Source organism: Hakea prostrata, unplaced genomic scaffold (genome assembly GCF_041222555.1).
Source record: "Hakea prostrata isolate BN-2017 unplaced genomic scaffold, UWA_Hpros_2 contig_4, whole genome shotgun sequence".
Classification (NCBI taxonomy): Eukaryota; Viridiplantae; Streptophyta; class Magnoliopsida; order Proteales; family Proteaceae; genus Hakea; species Hakea prostrata.
Window position 1 is genome coordinate 558136 of NW_028291123.1, and position 21346 is coordinate 579481.

The 21346-nt window shown below is 40.6% G+C and overlaps 1 pseudogene; it reads right to left on the reverse strand.

Annotated features, from left to right (window-relative positions):
• LOC148999458 (E3 ubiquitin-protein ligase ATL6-like) overlaps window positions 1–21346 on the reverse strand; it is an 88222-nt pseudogene that overhangs the window by 16061 nt on the left and 50815 nt on the right.

Genomic DNA, 21346 nt, shown 5'->3' on the forward strand with positions numbered 1-21346 from the left:
GTAACATTGTGTATATCCCGAACGTTGTATAGTGCTGGTCTTAGAATAAATGAAAAGTTGCTTTTGTATTAATCTTCCCGATTGCAAAGCTTCTTTATTGTTCCCGGATTGAGCTGAGTCGAATTGATTATTGTTTGATGTGTCCGATCAGCGTTTGAGGATGGTATTCGATTCGTCAGAAGCTTGAAAACATTTGTTTCTAAGGTTCTAAGAGTTCAATAATTATAATCGGTGAGCAACCGATATATTCGACACCGAAGAATTCCTCATAACTTGTGTTCTTTCGAAGGTCCCACTCAGTTTTACCCGATGCCTTAATTGGATGCCCAAGAGTTTCATAGGGATTCTTACCAAGGTTTCGATGGTTATTCGGTGTACATCCGATATACCCGACCCTGAAAAATTCTTTATCACTCTTGTGCCTTTTGAAGGTCCCACTCGGTGCTACCCGATGCCTTTACCTTAGGAAGTAACAACTTCCTAGGCTTTTTGAGGTTCTTGTTCGAATTTATCCGATGCCCTTTACCTTAGAAATTTTGCAGAATTTTCATCAAGGCTTTCGAAGGTCCTACTAGGTTTTACCCGATGCCTTGGCCTGAAAAACTTTCTTGGAAAATTTAAAAGATTTCAGGCTTTCGAAGGTCCCACTCGGTGCTACCCAATGCCTTTACCCAAAAATTCCAGAGAACATTTCAAGCTTTCGAAGGTCCCACTCGGTTTTACCCGATGCCTTTTGATCGAAGGTCTCATATGGTGTTACACGAAGCCTTTTGATTCTAAATGTACTCTACTATGCCCCCAATTAAAAGATTTGGGTAAAACCAGTATTCTGCATTAAGTAATTATATATCAAATGATCAAGATCGATAAACGCTCTTCAATAAAAAAGATGTTGATAACTTCAACAGAAATATTTCTTCAAATGCTTCGTGTTCCATGATCGTTCTAATGCACGCTCTGTCGCCAGATCTTTCAGTTTATAAGCTCCTGAGCCTACTTGCTTGATAATCATATATGGTCCTTCCCATGCTGGGTCCAACTTTCGCTGATGGCGTGGGTCCGATGCAAGAGTGTTCCTTAGAACTAAATCTCCTGCACGAAACTGCCTATTTCTTACTCGAGCATTGTAGTGAGAGGCTATCCTTCGATGATATTGTTGTATTAGCACTACTACTCTTGTTCTAACTTCATCCAATAATTCCAGGCTATCCAATAAACCTTCTTTGTTGGCTTGCTCTTCGAACTCTCGCTCCCAAATGGTTCCTGCCATTATCTCAACTGGTGCAAGTGCTTCTGCGCAATGGGGTTTCTCCAGTGGGTGTTTCGACTGTTGTTCAATATGCCCAAAGGACATTCGGTAGTTCTTCGGTCCATATGGATTTATTGCTTTCTAGTCTCTTCTTGATTCCATCCAGTAGCGTTCAGTTTGTCACTTCTACTTGATCATTACTTTGAGGATATTCAATAGACAACATTCGGTGATCGATCATATAAGTATTGTAGAAGAGTTTAAATTGGGGATTATCGAACTGAGTTCCGTAATCAGTCACCAGTATTTTTGGAATTCCGAACCTGTGGGTTATTGATTCCAGAACAAACTTCTCCATTTGTTTTTCTGTGCTTGATGCCCCAAAGGAGATGCTTCTACCCACTTTGTGAAGTAGTCGATTGCCACAATCAAGTATTCCTTTCTTCCTTTTGCTGTGGGGAATTTTCCCATCAGGTCTATTCCCCACATTGCAAACGGAATAGGGTTTAGAATTGACGTGAGTGTCGTAGCAGGCTGCTTCGGCACGTTCGCGTGTATCTGGCATTGGTTGCATGACCGAACGTATTTCATGGAATCTTCTTCCAACTTGGGCCAATATAACCCAAGACGGAGGATTTTATGTGCTAGGGCCCGTCCCCCCATGTGTGCTTTGCAGATACCTTCATGAACTTCAGCCAACGCCATTTCGGCTCCTTTGGGACCGACACATCTGAGTAAAGGCCCCGCAAAAGACTTTCGATATAACTTGCCTTGCTGAATGGTAAATCTTGCCGCATGAATTCTTATTGATCGTGCCTCCTTTAAATCCTTGGGTAATTTATTATCCCGAATATACTGAATGATGGGGTCCATCTAGCATCTGTCGCTTTCTATGTATGAGATGAGGTTTACCTTAGCGCTTGGGAAGTTTAGCTCCTCAATGTAGACCGATGGATCCAAGTTTTTTTCCTTAGCGTTTGCTAATCTAGAGAGTTCATCTGCTACTGAATTCTCCTTTCGAGGTATTTGACATACCTTTATCACTTTAAATTGTTTCTTGAGATTTCTGACCAGCTCTTGGTACTTCTGTAAGCGAGGCTCTTTGACTTTATATTCTCCTTCTATCTGATTGACGATAAGTTGGGAATCACTGTATACCATTGCTTCAGCTACTGCCAAGGCTTTGGCGAGCCTAAGTCCTGCAATGAAAGCTTCATATTCTGCCTCATTGTTACTCACCGTGAATGTGAACCTTAGAGCATACCGAATCAAGAAACCTCCTGGACTTTTTAACAAGACTCCTGCCCCCGAACTGAATTTGTTGCTAGAGCCATCGACGTATATGTGCCACATACTTGGTAGGATAGGTTCTTTTTCTTCTTCGATTGGAGCTGTGGATTCTACCATAAATTCGGCCAATGCCTATGCTTTTATAGCTGTTCGGGGTTTCAATTCCACCTGGAATTCCCCTAACTCGACCAACCATGCTACCATCCTTCCTGATAGATCAGGTGAATAGGACCTTTTTCAAGGGGAAGTTTGTGAGTACCTCGATCGGGTGAGCTTGGAAGTATGGTCTCAGCTTTCGAGTTGCTACCATCAGTGCCAACGCCTGCTTCTCGATCGTCGAATATCTTGTTTCGGGATCCAAGAGCACATGGCTAACATAGTAAATGGGCCACTGTTTCTTCTTTTCTCCCCGAATGAGGACAGCACTCATAGTCGACTGTGATGACGCTAAATATACCTATAAAATCTCGCCCTTCTCAGGCCGAGAAAGCAATGGTGGCTGTCCGAGTTTCTTCTTCAATTCTTCAAATGCCTTTTGACATTCGTCCATCCATCAAGCCTCTTTCCTTCCCTTTAAATCCTTCAGGGCTTTGAAGAAAGGTAAGCACCTTTCTCTCTATTGTGATATGAATCGGGTCAAGGCCGCTATTCGTCCGGTCAAGCACTAAATGTCACAAACAGTCTTTGGGGGATTCTTATCGATCAAAGCTTGTATCTTGACAGGGTTTGCCTCAATTCCTCTTTGTGAAACTATATATCCCAGGAATTTCCCTAAGGATACACCGAAGACATATTTCTCCGTATTCAGCTTCATCTGATATTTTCTCAAAACAAAGAATAGTTCCTTAAGATCTGCAATGTGGCCAATCCTCTAAAGACTTTTTACCAACATGTCATCGTCGTATACTTCCATGTTTTTCCCAATCAGTTCACCAAATATTTTTTTTACAGCTCTCTGGTACGTGGCCCCCGCGTTCTGCAAACCAAATGGCATAACTTTGTAAAACTAACTTTCCCTGTCAGTCATGAAAGCAGTGAATATTTCATCCTTCTTACTCATCAGGATTTGGTTATATCCTGAATAACATCCATAAAACTTAATGTTTCATATCTAGCCGTTGCGTCGATCAAAAGATCTATACGTGGTAAAGGATAGCAGTCCTGTAAAATCCAGCTTTTACCTAACCTTGACCCGACCCGGTCATTGTTGTGTTTGTGGGTCCGAAGACCCGAAGTGGTGGTAGAAGGGACTTATGGGCCCTACTGGTTGATGACGTAATGTCGGGATTCCAGTTTATGGACATTGATGATGCTGCTCCTTCCTTGAGCACATTACCAGTGTTAAGTTAGAATATGCGCACTGATGAAGAGTGAGACAGTTGAGATATCAAACAGACTCCGGTGCGAAATCCGAAGGTACTCCCTAAAACTAGACCTCTTGAGTGAACTGTAGGAGAAAACCTCATGCAATTTGACCTTGTATAGCCCTCCAAGTCCGCACCTAAAGTTGCTGAACTATTCTGTAAAATTCTGCAGAAACATGTTTTGGTCGATACTATTGGTCGATACTATCGACCAAATGTATCGACCAACAAGTTTGCTGAACCCAGATTTAAAGATTCTAGGAATATTCTTTTCTATTTATTTATTCCTCGATACTGGAGCCCTATTCTCGCGTTTTTAACATCTGGGAACGTGGGAGAGCCTCCCAAGAACTCCTCCTTGGTAGTGGTGAAGCATCTTCTTCATCAATCATTGCCAACCACTCATTCCTACTTTCTTGTTCCACTTTAAAGAGTATGACTCTCTCTCTCCTAATCACTTTCTCACTCATCTTTCCTCTATTTCACTGTTGGGACCATGGCCAAGGTGTTGCAACCTTGCATACACCTTGCCATGAACCTTCTAAACCCCATACAATGATGTTTTCACCGATATGACTATGATTGATTCACCTCATGATCATTAACCACACATTTCCATGATTTATTGCTTACCAACTTGCTTTATTTACCAAAACTGAGATGAAGCTCATGATTAACCTAATCTATACTTGCATATGTGTTCCATGTTACTTCTAAACGATTCCCTACCTAATCCCCCTTGTTTTCCCCCAATTTGCATTAAGATGTAGCCAATACCATGATCTACAAGTAATAACCTTGATATGTCAATTTGGGGATTTCCAAATGGACCATTGGATTATCAAAGTTTCTTGATAATTAGTGTCCCCATGTTGTGCTTAGACTATCCTCCAAGTTTCGTGTCAATCCGAGACCCAGAAGACCAAATCTGGGCAAGAATCCAAAAAGCCAGCTTGCTGTCCTGGAATTGATTTGGTCGATACTATTGGTCGATACTATCGACCAAATGTATCGACCATGTAGAGTTGCTGTCAGCAACTTTTGCCTAGTTCTAATTCGTTTGATCTCCAATTGTTCTGATTTCTTCTCTAACCTTTCATATATGCTTGTTTAGGACTTTAAGGCTATTTGGGCCACTTGCTTGTGATCTTGGACCATTCTCTTCTCCGATTCAAGGTAAGGATAGTTATAGATATAATTTCCTAAGATATGGAATTTTGACTTGGTATCCCTAACTTAGTAAATATAGTTTCTATTTCATATTCTTATCATGTTAGACTTGCTACATATGTCTTTCAACAGTAGCTTTGTGTTTACATTATGTTATTCCAATGTCTTATCATGTTTATCAATTTCAATATATGATGACTTATGTCAATGTCATGAATTGAATGTTTATTATGATGTTGTATCTTGTGAACTGATATGATGAACTTGGGCATGTGATTGCTTAAGTATAACTTGGGATTGAGGGGTATCGTACTGGTGCTTCTGTCCTTGGACATCGGAAGGAATCGTATGGGATGTTCTCCAAAGGTGTCCATCGACGCTTCCCGGGTTATTGAATGACATACATAGGACTTGTCTAGATGTATGGTTAGGATGTCCCTATCATATCAGATCCGATTCGGAAGGGCATTGAGACCGAACAACCCGTGGTAGTAGTGTGGATTTGTGGGCGCTCAAGACTGGTATCCACTCCGTGAGAGGACATAAATTGCATTACGGTTACCCGAAAGGGGCCATGTATTGGTAGGGTTGCAAATGGCTAGACTTGGGCTCACTGGCACTCAAGACCGGTGAAATGATCCGTGAGAGGGACATGAGAGCTTCCGGTTTACCATTTGTGGACGACCAATAGGGTTGATGAGTCCGGTGAGTAATATCCGTGACTCTAGTGTGAAGGATACCGGAAAGGATCCCGAGAGGGGAGGAATGGACGTATTTGGAACTGACATGATATGATTAAGTAGATGACTTGCATTGGGCTAGGCTATACCTTGACATGCGCCAATACTTAGACCAAACGATAATGTGAGAGAGTGGTGACCGAAACCCCCAACCATGGATTTGTCCGAGAGGGATGCAGGACCCAATTTCCCCCGGTGATGAGTGACTGAGACTACCTAAAGAAGTATGGTGCTATGACTTAAAGCATGTCTACCATAGATGACCAGCATACTTAGAATAAATTCATATTGCATTATATGCCTCATATCATCTGCATCATGTTATGATTATCTTGTGGTTTATGTGTGGTGGAATAACTTCCTTGCTGAGTTCTTTTGAACTCATTCCTTTTCTATTGCAATATTTTGTTAGGCTATTCTACAGGTGATAACTCTGATGGTACCCTCCCTGAGGCGGACCCGGATACCTCATACTACTATCCAGGGACTAGCTACATTGAAGACTTCGGTGACCATACCGAAGAAGATCACCCGGCATACCAGGGTTAGCCCTGAAGTTGTATGGGAGCAGTCATGTTGGATCTCCATGGTCCTCACCTTTGAAGAGGACATATCCATTGTGGAGGAGACTTATGAGTAGTTACCCCTTCTTTTTGTGACAATTAAACTTAGAAGAATTGTAATAACTTTAACTTATCTTCATAACTTGAGACTTGTACTTAACTAAATTTTGACCTCACTTCCGCTTGGTGAAGGAGTGGATTCCGCCCACTGCCTTCTTAATTTATCTGATTTGATATTTATTTCCACACTCTGATTATCCTTGATATCTTATTCCTGAATTCTATTTTATTGATTGTAGCTTAATATTGATTGTTCATGATTGTGTTATTGTCGATGTGGCTGATGTGGTCTCTGAACTATGATCTTCGGGGTTGTGGATCACATCCCGGGTATGCCAGATAGGGTACTGGCTGGGTGGATGTGACAAGTCCTTTGGGCACGCCTTATTGAGGTCTGTGTAGTCTGTACACATCCTCCACTTCCTGTTTGACTTTTTTACCATTACGACATTAGACAACCATGTTGGACACTCGATGGCTTCGATAAAACCAGATTTCTTTAACTTCTTGACCTCCCCTCTAATAGCTTCATGCTTCTCAATTGAGAAGTTTCGTCTCCTTTGAATTATAGGCTTGACCTCTGAATTGATCCAGAGTTCGTGTTCGGCTACGGCTCGATCAATTCCTGGCATAATGTTTGCTGACCAGGCGAAAACATCTATGTTTTCTTACAAAATTTTTTGTAGTTCTTTCTTGAAGGGTTCTGGTTGCTCAGACCCAATATGTGTGGATTTTGCCTCGTCTCCTGGCTGCAGAAAGATTCGTTCTAATTTCTCCACTGGTTCAGGTCTCTACATGGTATCTTCATCCCGATCGTCCCTTACCTCAATTGGTAAGGCTATGGCTTTTTCTGGTCCATCCTTAACCTTTAGATAAGCCACATAACAATGCCGTGAGAGTTTCTGATTTGAAACTACTTGCCCGATCCCAGTGTCAGTAGGAAACTTTATCTTCATATGCTTTGGCGAAACTATAGCACCTAGCTTTGTTAATGAAGGCCTACCGAGGATCATGTTATAAGTGGGAAGATCCCAAACCACCAGAAAATTAACCCAAATGGTTGATTCCTTCAAGATATTTCCAATCGAAAGATCTAACTGAACTGATCCCTCGGCTATGGCGGACGAACCAACGAATCCGTAAAGGTATGTCGAGGAGGGCTTCAACAGATCTTCCTTGAAATTTAGCTTCTGAAAAGCTTCATAAGAAAGAAGATCCGCCAAAGATCACGTGTCAACTAGGACCCTATTTATCTCCCTTCGCCCGATCTCCACTTTGATAACTATCGCATCATCATGAGGCATGCTTATACCTCGCTCATCTTCCTCACCGAACGTGATGGGAACTTCTTCTACTTTCTTTCTTTTATGGGATTCTTCTAATCCCACAAATCTTGACTTTGCCTTTAACTTCCTCAAAGATTCCGGTCCGGGCCCTCCGAATATAGTTAGGATTGGGGACCTACTAGGTCCTGCCAATTCCTTGCCTTTCTTAGATCTTGGAACCTCAACCCGACGCTCCCTGCTTGGCGAGCGATCTCTCTTTTCATTCGTTGTTCTCTTCTCATCCTCTCGGACTTTCAAAAAACTCCTGAGATGACCTTGATTGATCAATCTTTCGATATCTGCTTTGAGGTGTCAACAATCATTAGTGTAGTGTCCAAAATCTTTGTGGAATTGACAATATCTCTCCATATTCTTTTCTCCCATCTTTCCGACTATCTTAGGTGGCCATTTCAAAATATCTTGAATTTTTATCTGCATCAATATCTCCGATCGGGGAGAATTTAGTGGTGTGTATTCATCTTGATCGGGTGATTGCCTTCTCCAAGTTGATCATGGCTTTTTGGTCCGATCACGATCCTGAGTAGGTTGTTTTTGCTTTTGGCTTTTCACAAGGACCTTCGGCTCCTTGGTTGCTATCTTAGATTCTCCTTGCCTTGCATTGAGTAACTCAGTTACTTCCTCTTGCTTTTGGCACCATTATACTAATTCAGCATAGGTGGATGGCATGTCCTGAAGTAGATATTCCAATAGTTTTCGGTTGGTTAACCCCATAAAAAGGGCAGTTTTTGCCACCTGTTCATCCAAATTCTCAATTTCCATGGTGACTTTATTAAATCTTTCCAGGTATTCCCGAATTGATTCATTTCCTCCCTGTTTGATTGTAAAGAGTGTTTCCTCCGTTTTCTTAATCTGGATACCACTCTGGAAACGTCCGATAAATTTGCGGGCCAAATCGTCGAAATCATTGATTCTTCCTGAATGAAGATTAGAAAACCACTTATGCGCTGCCCCAATTAAGGAGGAGGCGAATACCCTGCAAAGAATTTCATCGAAATTTCCAGCTACTGCCATGGTTTGCTGATAATAGTTAATATGTGCCGTAGGATCTCCCGAACCGTCAAATGCTGTGAATGTTGGAAGTTTAAAGTTATGCGGAAACACGAACAGGGTTATTGCATCAGCAAAAGGAGTCTTCCGAATAACTGAGTAAATATCATCAGTTCTTCTCCCTCTAGGCAGTTGTCCCAACCTTTGGTTTATGTTGGAAAGCTCCCGGCCTATATGTATTGAACAACCGTCCTCCGTCCGAACAGTCACTCTTTCCGAATGTTTGGACATTGGAGAATGAGTTCGTACTCCTCTTGGAAATCTTGTCCGAGAATCGGTTCGGCTAGCCTATGGCTTGTCATACCGATCATCCCTTCTTGGATGTTCGCCAATCCTTAAATCTCGGGCCCACCGCAGGTCTCTTTGAGCATTCGGGCCAAAATTCTAGCCTTCATCCGGCTGTCCTTCCCTTTCGACAGAAATCGCTCGAATGTGCGGTATCTGCTCGTTTGCCTCTCCCGCATGTCTTCGGGCCTCCACCTGATTAGGAGCCTGAGGAATCACCACCTGCCTAAGCAGAGTTCGGATCATGTCCTGCATCTCTAGATATTGGACTTGCACCTGGTCCACTTGTTGCTGAAGTGGATTAGGATGGTTTTGATGTTCATGTATCAACTCCATCTTCATGAGTTTCTGGGGGTTGGCCTCCTTGAGGAACATTTAAAGGATTATTCTCCTCAAGGAATGGTGGAATGTTAGCTAACCGTTGAGACGCCGCAGCCGCTGCTGCCAATCTAGTTAAAATGACTTCTTGAAGCGTTTCCCACAGACGGCGCCAAAGGAACGTAGGTAGTTACCAATTGCGGCATGATTCCCTCACTGCTTTGCCGATAGTTGCTTCTTACAAGTCAGCTTCGTCTACCGCAAGGTTCGGGAGATCTTACCGGACTGATAATCGAAATGTGGCGCCTTTATGATCATTTAATTAGGGTTTAGTGGGTCCTTGGTTATGGTCTAACCTGGCTGATGATTATCAACCCGGTCCATGGGTTCGGTGTAATTTTCCTCGTATCACACAATAACAACAAAAAACCAGCGTAGCGTAGCTCTATCAAACTGATTATTAAAAAATTGGCTGCAAAGATTAGGTAATAAGGGCTTGTTTGGTTACATGAATTCAGAGATTTGAAAACTCTAGATTCACAAATGGGAGATTTATACCCGTTTGGTTGTGTGAATCCCTGGATTCATGAAATCTAGGGATTCATATTTTTACACTAAAAATGTGAATCTGTAGATTTATGGGTATGAGGTGAAATCTAAAGATTTCACCCTGAATTTCACCCCTATTATAAAAACTTTAAACATTTGAACCATGAATCCATAGATGTTTTTTCATGATGAATCTACAGATTTCATTTCAAAGATTTAGGCTAACCAAACAATTAATTTTAGGAACCATGACTCCATAAATTTGAAATCTATAGATTTGAAATCTCTAAATTTTTGAAATCTCCAAACTCAAGTAACCAAACAGACCCTAAATTAGTCTAAGGAAATTGCTCTGAACTAGTTAACCCTAATAAATATGTTGAACTGACCCTATACCCCATCAATTACCCATAGCCAACTTTGGCCAAACTGTGGAAAAACCATTAGATCAACCATTTCATTTTTTCTCTAAAAAGGGTCGACAATCGGATTTGGAAAGCAATAATTGGCAACGAAAAAAATCTGAAATTGAAAATCGAAAAATAAAAAAATGACAACCAGTAATCAATAATTAGAGAGTTTATCAAATTGGATAGTCATCGGATATCCGATAAAGTTCGGATTCAAATTAGGATACCTTTTGTAAATTTCAGCTAGATATCAAATCAAGATTTGGATAGCGGTTTTGCTCATTGGATTCAGGTACTGGTGTATCTTAGCTGAATCCAATCTGTTTATAGGTCTACCATATAGGAACCTATTCAAAAAAATATATTTTTTTGAAGGGGGGGGGGTATGTGAGACTGTTATAATAAATTAATAAAATAATAAAAAATTATGATTATTTTTTAAAGGACTGAAATAAAGAAGGGTACTATTAAGAATTTTTAAAATATAATACATACTAACTCATCACTTTGCCTTATTATTCTAACAATAGAGGTACAATTGTTATATTTAAGGTGTGAAATATTGCTGAATTCGGGATTCTTACTGGCTGGCAAAACTAGTGAGCCCCCAAAATGTCAGTGATATTTTGCCAAAATTTCAAGGGTATTTTAGTTGGAGGAAAAAAAGAAGAAGAGAGTTTTAAGGAATGAACAATGGCAGTGGTGGTTCATCTTCGATCTCAATATCCTCAGATCAACTACTTCTCTGCCCTCACAGCGGTGCCCGTTTCATTTCGTCACTCAAGGTCCTCCATTGAAATCCTATCTTTTAAAAGGATATAGGGTTTATTTATTGTATATATTTTTTGAGTCTTTCTGGTTGTTCTTGCTTTTGGCTTGAGATTTAACTCATGTTTTAGCTAGGTTCTTACAAATATGATTTTTTAGTTGTTTCTGTCACACCCCACCCAACTGGTTCCAAACATACCCGAATACCTGTGGAGGTGATAAACTATAGAGTCTAGGTTCACAGCCAAACCATAACCAGATAACACAATATAGCATAATCCAAGAGTAGAAAAGGAAATAAAAATATAAAATTTCAAGGTATCAAATTTATTATAGTTAACCTCAAATTATTACTCAAAGTTAGTCAAAATCATAATTAGAGTTTAAACAAGGAAAATTGATTAATAGTGGAAATCTTAAAGTTCTCAAAGAGAATCAAGAATATAAGTAGTACCCTTGCCTGACAAATAAATAAAGTACATAAGTGATCGTAACTAAGGCAACTACTTTCTCATGAGGTATCTCCATGGCTTCAAAAGAGCTAGCCTCCATAGGTGCAGTCCGAGCAAGGACACAACTTTGCGTGTACCTTGGTGTCCTCGCTTGCCGGTCCCTCGCATGACTTCACAGGTGGTGAACTCACCAAGTAAACGGGGTCCTCATAACTTGAAACAAAATCTAAGAAGAATATATATATTGGAGGGAGTTCCAAAGAACTTAGTGAGGTCAACATAATCATACATCATGCATCAATCACAACATTCATATGGAATATAATTACAATGAGATAATGAGTGAGGAGGCAAGTATACTCCTAGACTCTAACAAATGTATCTCTATGGCAAACACGCATTAAGTTACAACATCAGCCTTCTCTAGGTAGTCTCGTCACTCTCCCTTACAACACTCAAGCCGTCTTTTGGGTTCTCCATGGCAAATGGGATTAGGTGACATCATATTTGTGGCTTCGGATCAGGTCACCACTCTCTCAACAAAACTATTTGGTCTGAGAACTAGCACGTGTCAGGGATAAGTTTAGCCCAAATGGAAGGTCAATTATGTCTTATGCTACATGTGATTCAGATATCGTCCCTTATGCCTAGTGCCTTTTTGGTTTGCTTATCCTTCTCACCTAGGAATGCTAGTCCTCATGGCACTCAAGCCGTCTTTTGGACTACCATTCCTTAACCCTATGGTCATCCACATACGTTGGGGCAGATGTCTCTCATGTCTCCTGACAGCACTCAAGCCGTCTTTTGGAGGCCCTATGAGCCCAACCCTAGCATATGCAATCCGACCACTACATAATAACAATGGGCATGTATGATGCTCAGAGGACCAAGCCACAACCATCATGGGTCACTTGGCTTCAATACCACTACTGAAAGGGTAGTAGCACTCAATCGGGTTTATTAACCAAACATGTTTTGTGATAACCCTCGTATTCCAAACCCAAAACTCGAATTGCAGATCCGAATACCCAAAGCTTTAGCAGGAAGAAGATGTGAGCCATCTAGCTTGAAATCCATGTTTCGGCCTCAGAGCCCATGATCTGGATATTGTTGATGAAGAACCTGCCTTTTGGAAACTAAAAGAATATCTAGTCGGATCCTTGATGGGTTGGGTAGGTGGATATCCAGTATGAGAAAGGTTAAGTTGGAGGATGTATGTGAACAAGGTAAGAGCCCTTTACCTATTGTTTAAAGTTGTAACTGAGTTAGGGATCAACTGAGAGTGCAAAATGCACAAGTATTGAGAAGTACTAGGGGGCGGTTGCTTAAAGCAGTCGATTGACCAAGCGACCGGCCACCCTGACAGTTGATTGAAAAATTGTGCCCAAAAACCCTATTTTCCCCTGGCACTTTTTTTAAAGCCTGGCACTTTTTTTAAAGCCTTCCACCACCTAATTCCCTTTAATTTTATTCTTGGAGGCTGCCATAGACTGAGAAGAGTTAGAAAGCATGTGGTTGGTGGAAGAGAACCACTTTCCATACGGAATCTTGCCAGTTTGATTTGATTTTCAGATTCAAGTAGAGGTAAATTTAACCACTTTCTTATTCAACTGAATTTTATCTTGTTAGAGAGCAGTTATTCTTCCTTTAAATTTTATGATAGTGATTTCATTTAGTTTGATCATTTTCCATCGATGATCTCGATTGGATCATTTCAAGAGGATGGATTTTATATCCGATTTAATGGCAAATCTTATCGAAGAAGAGGATGTGAATCTAAACTATTCCCTTATGTGATCTATAGTCTAAGTGACCTCTCTGGAGTTCTAAACACATGATTTAGACTTAGATTGTAATATCCAGCCCTATTCTAACCCTGACCCTAATCCGGATCCACTGTTGTATTCAGGTCCGAAGACCCGAAGTCATGGTAGAAGAGACCTATGGACCATTCTGATTGATGATCATGATTTGGAGACCGAGCCTATGGACATTGATGATGATACCCCTTGCTTAAATGCATTATCAGTGTTTAAGGAAAGTCTGCGCATCGGAGAAGATTAATCTAGTTGATGTACCTAATGACCTCCTGTGCACAATCCGAAGGTATTCCCCGAAACTAGACTTCTTGATTTAATTGTGGAAGAAAACCTCACTCAAATTGACCTTGTATAGCCTTTCAAATCCCTACTTGAAGTTGCTGAACTAAACCTGTTTTTCTGCTAAGAAACATTTTGGTCGATCCTTTTGGTCGATGCCATCGACCAAAACCATTGACCAAAGTTTCCCAGTCTGCCAAGTTAATGATTCCATGGAATATTCCCATTCTATTTATTATAACCTCGAGCCTTGAGCCCTATTGCAATCATTTTCTCACCTAAAATCGTGGGGAGAGCTTCCCAAGGCATCTCCTTGGCTAATGTGAAGGGCACCTCATCAAAAACTCATTGTTTACTATTGATTCTTGTCTACATCTTCCACACCAAGGTATGAATCACCATTCCACTCTCTATCCTACCATTTTCTATTCTTTTCTATTCCTTTCTTGCTGGTGAAACATTGGAAATGGTGATGCAACCTTGCAACCACCACTCCAAGTGTCTACACATGATTAACCTATGATTTTCTTAGCCATCCATTGATGCTATGCTTCCACCTCATGCCTAGCATATGTATTCCTTAATTTTTCTATTAACATCATGTCATTTTGTACCAAACTGAGTTGTAGGGCATGCTATGTTCATGTTTATCACTTTTATATGATTCCAATCGAAATTCTATTAGTTCCCCTAGCTATTACATGCCATTTCCATGACAATGCAATCAATCCCAACTCATGCCATGATGTTTGTCACTTGAACTTGTTAGCTCAATTTGGGGCTTTTTGTTTGGACCATTGGATTGGGTAAATTTCTTGACTTATAGTGTCCTACTACTATTGTTAAGTATCCCTCCAAGTTTCAGGTTGATCCGAACACCGGAAAACCAATTTCGGATGAAAACCCCCAAAATCCATCATTCTGTCCTGAAGGAAATGTTGGTCGATCCTTTTGGTCGATACCATCGACAAAACCATCGACCAAAGTTGTTGCTGACATCAACCTTGGCCAGTTTTGATCCAATTAATATCCAATCTTCCTAATTTCTTCTCTAACTTATTATTGATGTTTGTTTAGGGCCTTAACAATTATTTTGGACTATTTTTGGTACTCTCAATTCATCATCAATTCAACCCAAGGTAAGGATGGTTATCTCCATAAACATATAGATCACCAACTTATGATTTATGTTCTTGTTTATGAATAGAACCTTTTGATTTCTTTTAAATCTTTATAAGACTATTATATATGTGTTAGAACAGTAGTATTGACATCTTCATACTTTTGTCATGTTACATTACTATTCTTGTTTATTTAAGTCTATGATGATTCACTTCAATATCATGAATTAACTTGTATGGTAAGATGCATTGGATACATGAAAGATGATGAACTTGAATATGTGATTGCTTACGTATGACTTGGGATTGAGGAGTGTTCTATTGACACTTCTGTCCTTAGGCATCGGAGGGAATAGTATGGGATGTCCTCCGATGGTGCCTATAGACACTTTCCCGGGTTATTGGATGACATACATAGGATTGTCTAGTTGGTTGGCTAGGTTTATCCTTGTCGTGTCAGACCCGAATCGGAAGGGCATTGAGACCGAACAACCTGTGGTAGTATATGGTTGGATGGGCGCTCTAGGTCGGTAACCAATCCGGTAGGGGACATAAACCATGCTACGGATACCCGAAAGGGGCCATTTATTGGTAGGGTTACAAATGGCTAGACTTGGGCTCACGGGCGCTCAAGACTGGTAACCAATCCGTGAGAGGATGTGAGAGCTTCCCGTTTACTATTTGTGGATGACCAATAGGGTTGATGAGTCTGAAATCCGGGATTTTGCTGACTCTAGTGTGAAGGATACCGGAAAGGATCGCCGGGGGCGAGGAATGGACGTATCTGGATCTGACTTGACCGACTGAGTAGATGACTTGCATTGGGCTAGGCTTTACTGTGACATGCGCCAGTACTTATACCAAATGGTGGTCTGAGAGAGTGGTGACCTACTCCCTTACCATGGTTTTTGAGATGACTTTATCGAACTTCCTTGGTAGACCCAAGATATCTTGTATGATTGAGGGGGAGTGACTGACCACCCAAAGAAGTATGGTGCTATGACTTAAAGCATGTCTACCCTAGAGACTAGCATTCATAGAGTTAGAATCATACTGCATCATATGTCCCATATCACATTGCATTATGTATGTTTTGTATGTGTATGATTTCTAATTATGGAATAACTACCTTGCTGAGTTCTTCGAACTCATTCCTTTTGTACAAATGTTTTTAGATTATCGTACAGGTACCGAAGACTAGGATGGCACCCCCTCGAGACGGACTATGATTCCGCATACTACCCTCTGGGTAGTGGCATATGTGAAGATCCGAGTGTTGGTGCCGAGGAGGATTACTATCCGCACCAGGGTTAGCCCCATGGTTGTGAGGGAGTGGCAAAGCTGGGTTTACTTCATTCGTACCATTGAGGAGACTATTATTAGAGTAGAGGAAACCCTAGCTTAGTACCCCATTCCCCTGGTGTATTTTTGGAGTATTTGGGCCTTTAATTAACTTGTTGGATTTATCTTTCAGATACTTGGACATGTAATTAACGTTATCACATTTCTTTTCCGCTGCTCTGAGAGAGTGGTTATCATACTTTCTCTCGCCTTTATGATTATATTCACACTTTACTGTTATCTGTCTTCCACACTCTAATTTATTTAATCTTATCTTATTCATGATACTTAGTATTAATTGTTTTTACTTTGATTATCTTTGTTCATGATTATGTCATTGTGTATGTGGGAGGCATGGACCTACGAATCTTGATCCTTGGACTGTGGATCACATTCCCGGGTATTCCAAATGGGGTACCAGCTGGGTGGATGTGACATAGATTAACCCAAAATCAAACCAAGGATGGGTGATCAAAAGTCTGAATAGAGGTCACTTAGAATTCTGCCTGAGAGTGGGGCGGTCACTTAGGGTGATCGATCAATTGACCAACCGCCTTAACTGACGTGTTAGGTCTCCAAGGCTGTATTGATGTTGTCTTTGCCCAGTTTGACCCTCAAACCCTAATGTAATTTCATATTCTTAATCTAGGGGTTTGTGTGTCTTATTTATTATTGATATTGTAACTATGATCTTATGGTTGTGGATCACAACCATGGGTTGTCAGGGTGGATCTGATGCCGTCGAGTGGGGTGTGACACATTTAGACACCTAATGGCACCAGGGGTAATGGATGAACCCACAACCCCGAATATATATATACATATACATACATACATGGTGGTACCATACCACCCAACTTCATCACACATCACAACAAGCATCATATATCACTTTACCTTGTATCTGTGTAAAGTCCCACAACAGTTTATAGGAATATAAAGATGACATTGCATTCACAAGAATTATAATCAAATTAAATACACAATATATGATAGAGTGTTCCTCACATGTCAATGCCAATAATGATCTCCAAACGCCCAAGAAATCCACAAATCAAGAGTGTAAACAAGCTATAAGCACCTTAGAAGCATAAAGACTAAATTAGATTTTGATCAGGAATCAAACCGGGCATCAAAAGAACCAAAACTTGCACACTTGGCCATTCAAACCTACCAGGGCCGGTCAACCACCCCCTGGGCTGCGACAAAAAAGCCCTAGTTTGAGCTCATTTTGAAATCAAATCCATTGGGGGGGGGGGTTTGGACTTCAATAGAACAAAAGTATTGTCCCAAGAACACCTTCCAATCACATTCCAATTAGTCCCAAATCGAAAAGGAAATTGGTTCCCGAAGAGTCGGCCGCGGGCATCTTAGAGAGGATGAATTAGTTCCAAAACGAAAAGTTAACATGATTTTTGCTTAATAGGGTTGAGAAACATGAACGGGGACAAGAATAAGCATTCATTACCACCCAATTTCTGCAACTACCATCATTATTGCAAACATCTATCAAAATACTATGAAAAGTGGTTGGAATAAAGGCTCTCTAGAGTCCTCTTACCTTCACACATGATTATCCTCGCAAATTGTGCTTCACCACAACCTCACGTGCAAGAATCTCCCCAAATTTCAAGCACTTCTCCTCTCCCATGCTCTCAGCCTCCCACTAGCATAAACAATTCGTTTATGAGGTGAGAAAACCATAAAATAGGATTTCTTGACCCAAATTCTCAAAAATGCCCTTTTATGGGCTGGGCGCAGTCGATGAAACCGAGCACCCGGCCAAATCAACCAGTCCTATATCTTCCTCATACAAAACCCAATTTCGGTGAGCTTCAAAGGGTGGAAAGCTTTAAACATTTCTGAATCAATGGTATACACCTTATCATGCATGCTAACATCTCCTTTTTTATGCCATCAAGACTAACTTTCTCTCTCCTCTTGAAGTCAAATAGGGTGGATGGTTCTTTTTCTAGTTCATCCAAGTCCATAGGTTCAATTCCCAAACTCCAGGGCTAAACTCGAATGGCCCATAGTTCCCTTCTACTAGAACCCTAGATTCGAAGACCTGAAATGATGGGTTATTGGGTTAGGATTTTAGTGGATTTTACATCCCCCCTAAAAGAAATTTTGTCCTTGAAATTGATGTACTTAAGGCTCCAAAGAGGGTGGGACACTTTGCTCATGTGTCATCTTCTTTCTCCCATGATGCTTCCTCAAAAGTATGGTTCTTCCATTGAATCTTCACCAATGGCATGGTTTGGTTTCAAAGTTGCTTGTCCTTGCAGTCTAAAATTTTCAACCGGTTCTTCTTCATAAAAAAGGTTTGCACTCAAACCTTTGGGCTCTTTTGGTAGGAAGTGTTCTAGGTTCTCTATGCACTGATGAAGCATGAGAACGTGAAACAACTCATGCACACTGGTAAAGATGAAGGAAGTGCCAACCGATATGCAACAAGTCCTCCTTCTCTAGAATTTCAAAAGGCCTGATATATCTTGAACTAAGCTTCCCCTTGTTGTTGAACCTCATCACACCTTTTACCGGCGATACCTTTAAGAAAGCTCACTCACCTACTTGAACTCAAGGTCTGTCCTTCGCTTATCTTCATAAGATTTCTGCCTGAACTGAGCAATTTTGATTCTCTCCCTGATCAAATCAACCATAGCCCTAGTGGCTTCTATCAACTCAGGGCCCAAAACTCTATGCTCTCCAGCTTCATCCCAATACAAAGGTGTCCTACATATTCGTCCATACAATGCCTTGAGCTGTGCCATGCCAATTTTGGACTGATAGTTTTTGTTGTAGGCAAACTCTACCAATACTAGGTGCTCATCCCAGTTTCCGCCCATATCAACTACACATGCATGAAGCATATCTTACAAAATCTAGATTGTTCTCTTCAGGTCTATGGATCACACCTCCGGGTATTTTAGATAGGGTACCGGCTGGAGGGATGTGACACAGTTGAGTCTCTTGCTCATGATTTGCTTCCTCCCTTCATCTGGCAGCCAAAGAGTGAACAACTCTGTTGGTGCAACCTAGAGGGGGGGGGGGTGATTAGGTTGTACCTCGTGGATTATACCAAATTCTCAGTTTTATTGCAATATCAAGGTTAATTGACAATTTAAATGAAATTCAGTAAAGACAAGCAATCACAACAGAAGAATTTATAGTGGTTCGACTTTACAAGTCTACGTCCACTCCTCTCTGAGCCTCAAGAGAGTATTCCACTAATGAATCTCTTTCAATACAATGGGTAGAGAGTCAAACCCTTACAATCTTTGTGGTGGGGCAAGAGTACCCTTTACAATCTTTGTTCACGGGCAAGAGCACCCAAGCAATCTTTGTGAAATCCAGCCCAAAACCTAAATTAGACGCCCTATTTGTTTTGGATGAAGAATAACTTGTTTGATGTTTGACGTTGAAGTTAGACCTTGAGTATGGTGTTGATATGTTTTGAAGGTCCTAGGAAGTCAAGTCGGACCTCTCCCTTAGTGTAGATCTAAAGGCCCGAAGAGAAGTGAAAGTCAACTATGGGCCATAGCAGTAGAAGACATGGTGTTCGACTCCGAACCCATGGAGTTAGACAATGATGCCCCATACTTGAAGACCTTGGTTGATTTAGAAAAGAGACTACGCCTTGATGAAGAGAAGATTGGTTGATGACCTTAGAGTTTGGTTAGATATGATTTGAAGCCATTTTTCCATGCTAGGTAAGTTGTAGTTTATGTGTTTAAAGTTTCGTTTGATTCCGAGTAGTGAAAGGCCCTCAAATCCCTATTTCAGGCTTTTCTGACAGCCTGGGTCGATTGCCCTGGTCGACTGGGTCAGTCTACCCAGCCAATCAACCCAAGGATGCTGAACTCGAGTAGAATTTTCTATTTAGGTTATATTGCTATATATACCATAGGACTTCGTGGTTTTAGTATCCCTAGCCTCCAAAATACCTAGAGAACGAAGGGAACTCATCTCCAAGCCTCCATTGGTGTGGAAGAAGATCGACATTCAACTCTCAAGCTTTTTCTCTCTTGTTCTTCAATCAAAGGTTAGTAATCTTACTTCTATGTTATTGATTTATTCTTTCCATGATCTTTCTCTTCTCTAATCTGAGACTACGAAGAAGATGTTGCATCTCTGCAATTGTATCTTCTACAATCTCCATTCATTCTCATACTATGATCATCATAATCAATTCTTACCATGATTCTTATGTTTTCTACATGCATCTATGATCATATTCTTATTTCGATTTCTTCTAGCATTATAGATGTATTCTTATGATTATTCATACCTCTTATTTACTGTATTCATGTACTAGAATGAGATCTCATCTCTAGTCATCTCTTTCATTCATAGCATGTTTTCAATGAAAACTATGATTTTTACCAAATTAGAAAGTATGATTCTAAATTAGTAAGTATTGATTTTGATCAGTGTTTGATGTATAAACTATGCTTTTTAGTCTTAGATTACTGTTTTAGAGATTCCCTCCAAGTTTCGTAGCATTTCGGATTGTGTAGGATAGGTTTCGGATAAAAAATCTGATTTTTGACCCGTACTGTTCATTGGGTCGACTGGGTCAATCAACCCAGCCAATCAACTCGCAGTGACAGCAACTCTGTTTTTGATCCATTTCGACTCCAATCTTTTGGAATCGTTTCTTATGATCTATACATGTTTTGTCAAGCTTGTTTAGGTGATTTTGGATCTGTTCTCTGATCTCTTATTTGAAGACTATAAGTTCGGATTACGAGGTGAGTATTCCATCTCACAATATGCCTATTTACATGTTTTTATGTATTATGATATGAATGCATGTTTTAACTACTGTCGTTTGGTTCTTTTACATCATGATACTTCTGCAACTACAATAGCTTGTCCACATTGTGAATTACATATTAGAATTGATTATTGATTATGAAAATGCGATATGGACTATGATGTGGATATGAGTGTGATTATGATAAGTTTGGAATCATGATGTGATGTGGATGCTTAGTTCGTAGTTGTGGAATGGGGAATGCCCTATTGGCGTTTCTGTCTTTGGACATCAGTGGAAGTGGTATGGGATGCTTTCCTATGGTGCCCCTTGACTCTTTCCCTAACTACTGGTTGACATACCTAGGATTGGTCTAGCAGTGTTTGGCTAGGAATACCCTTGTTATATCAGACCC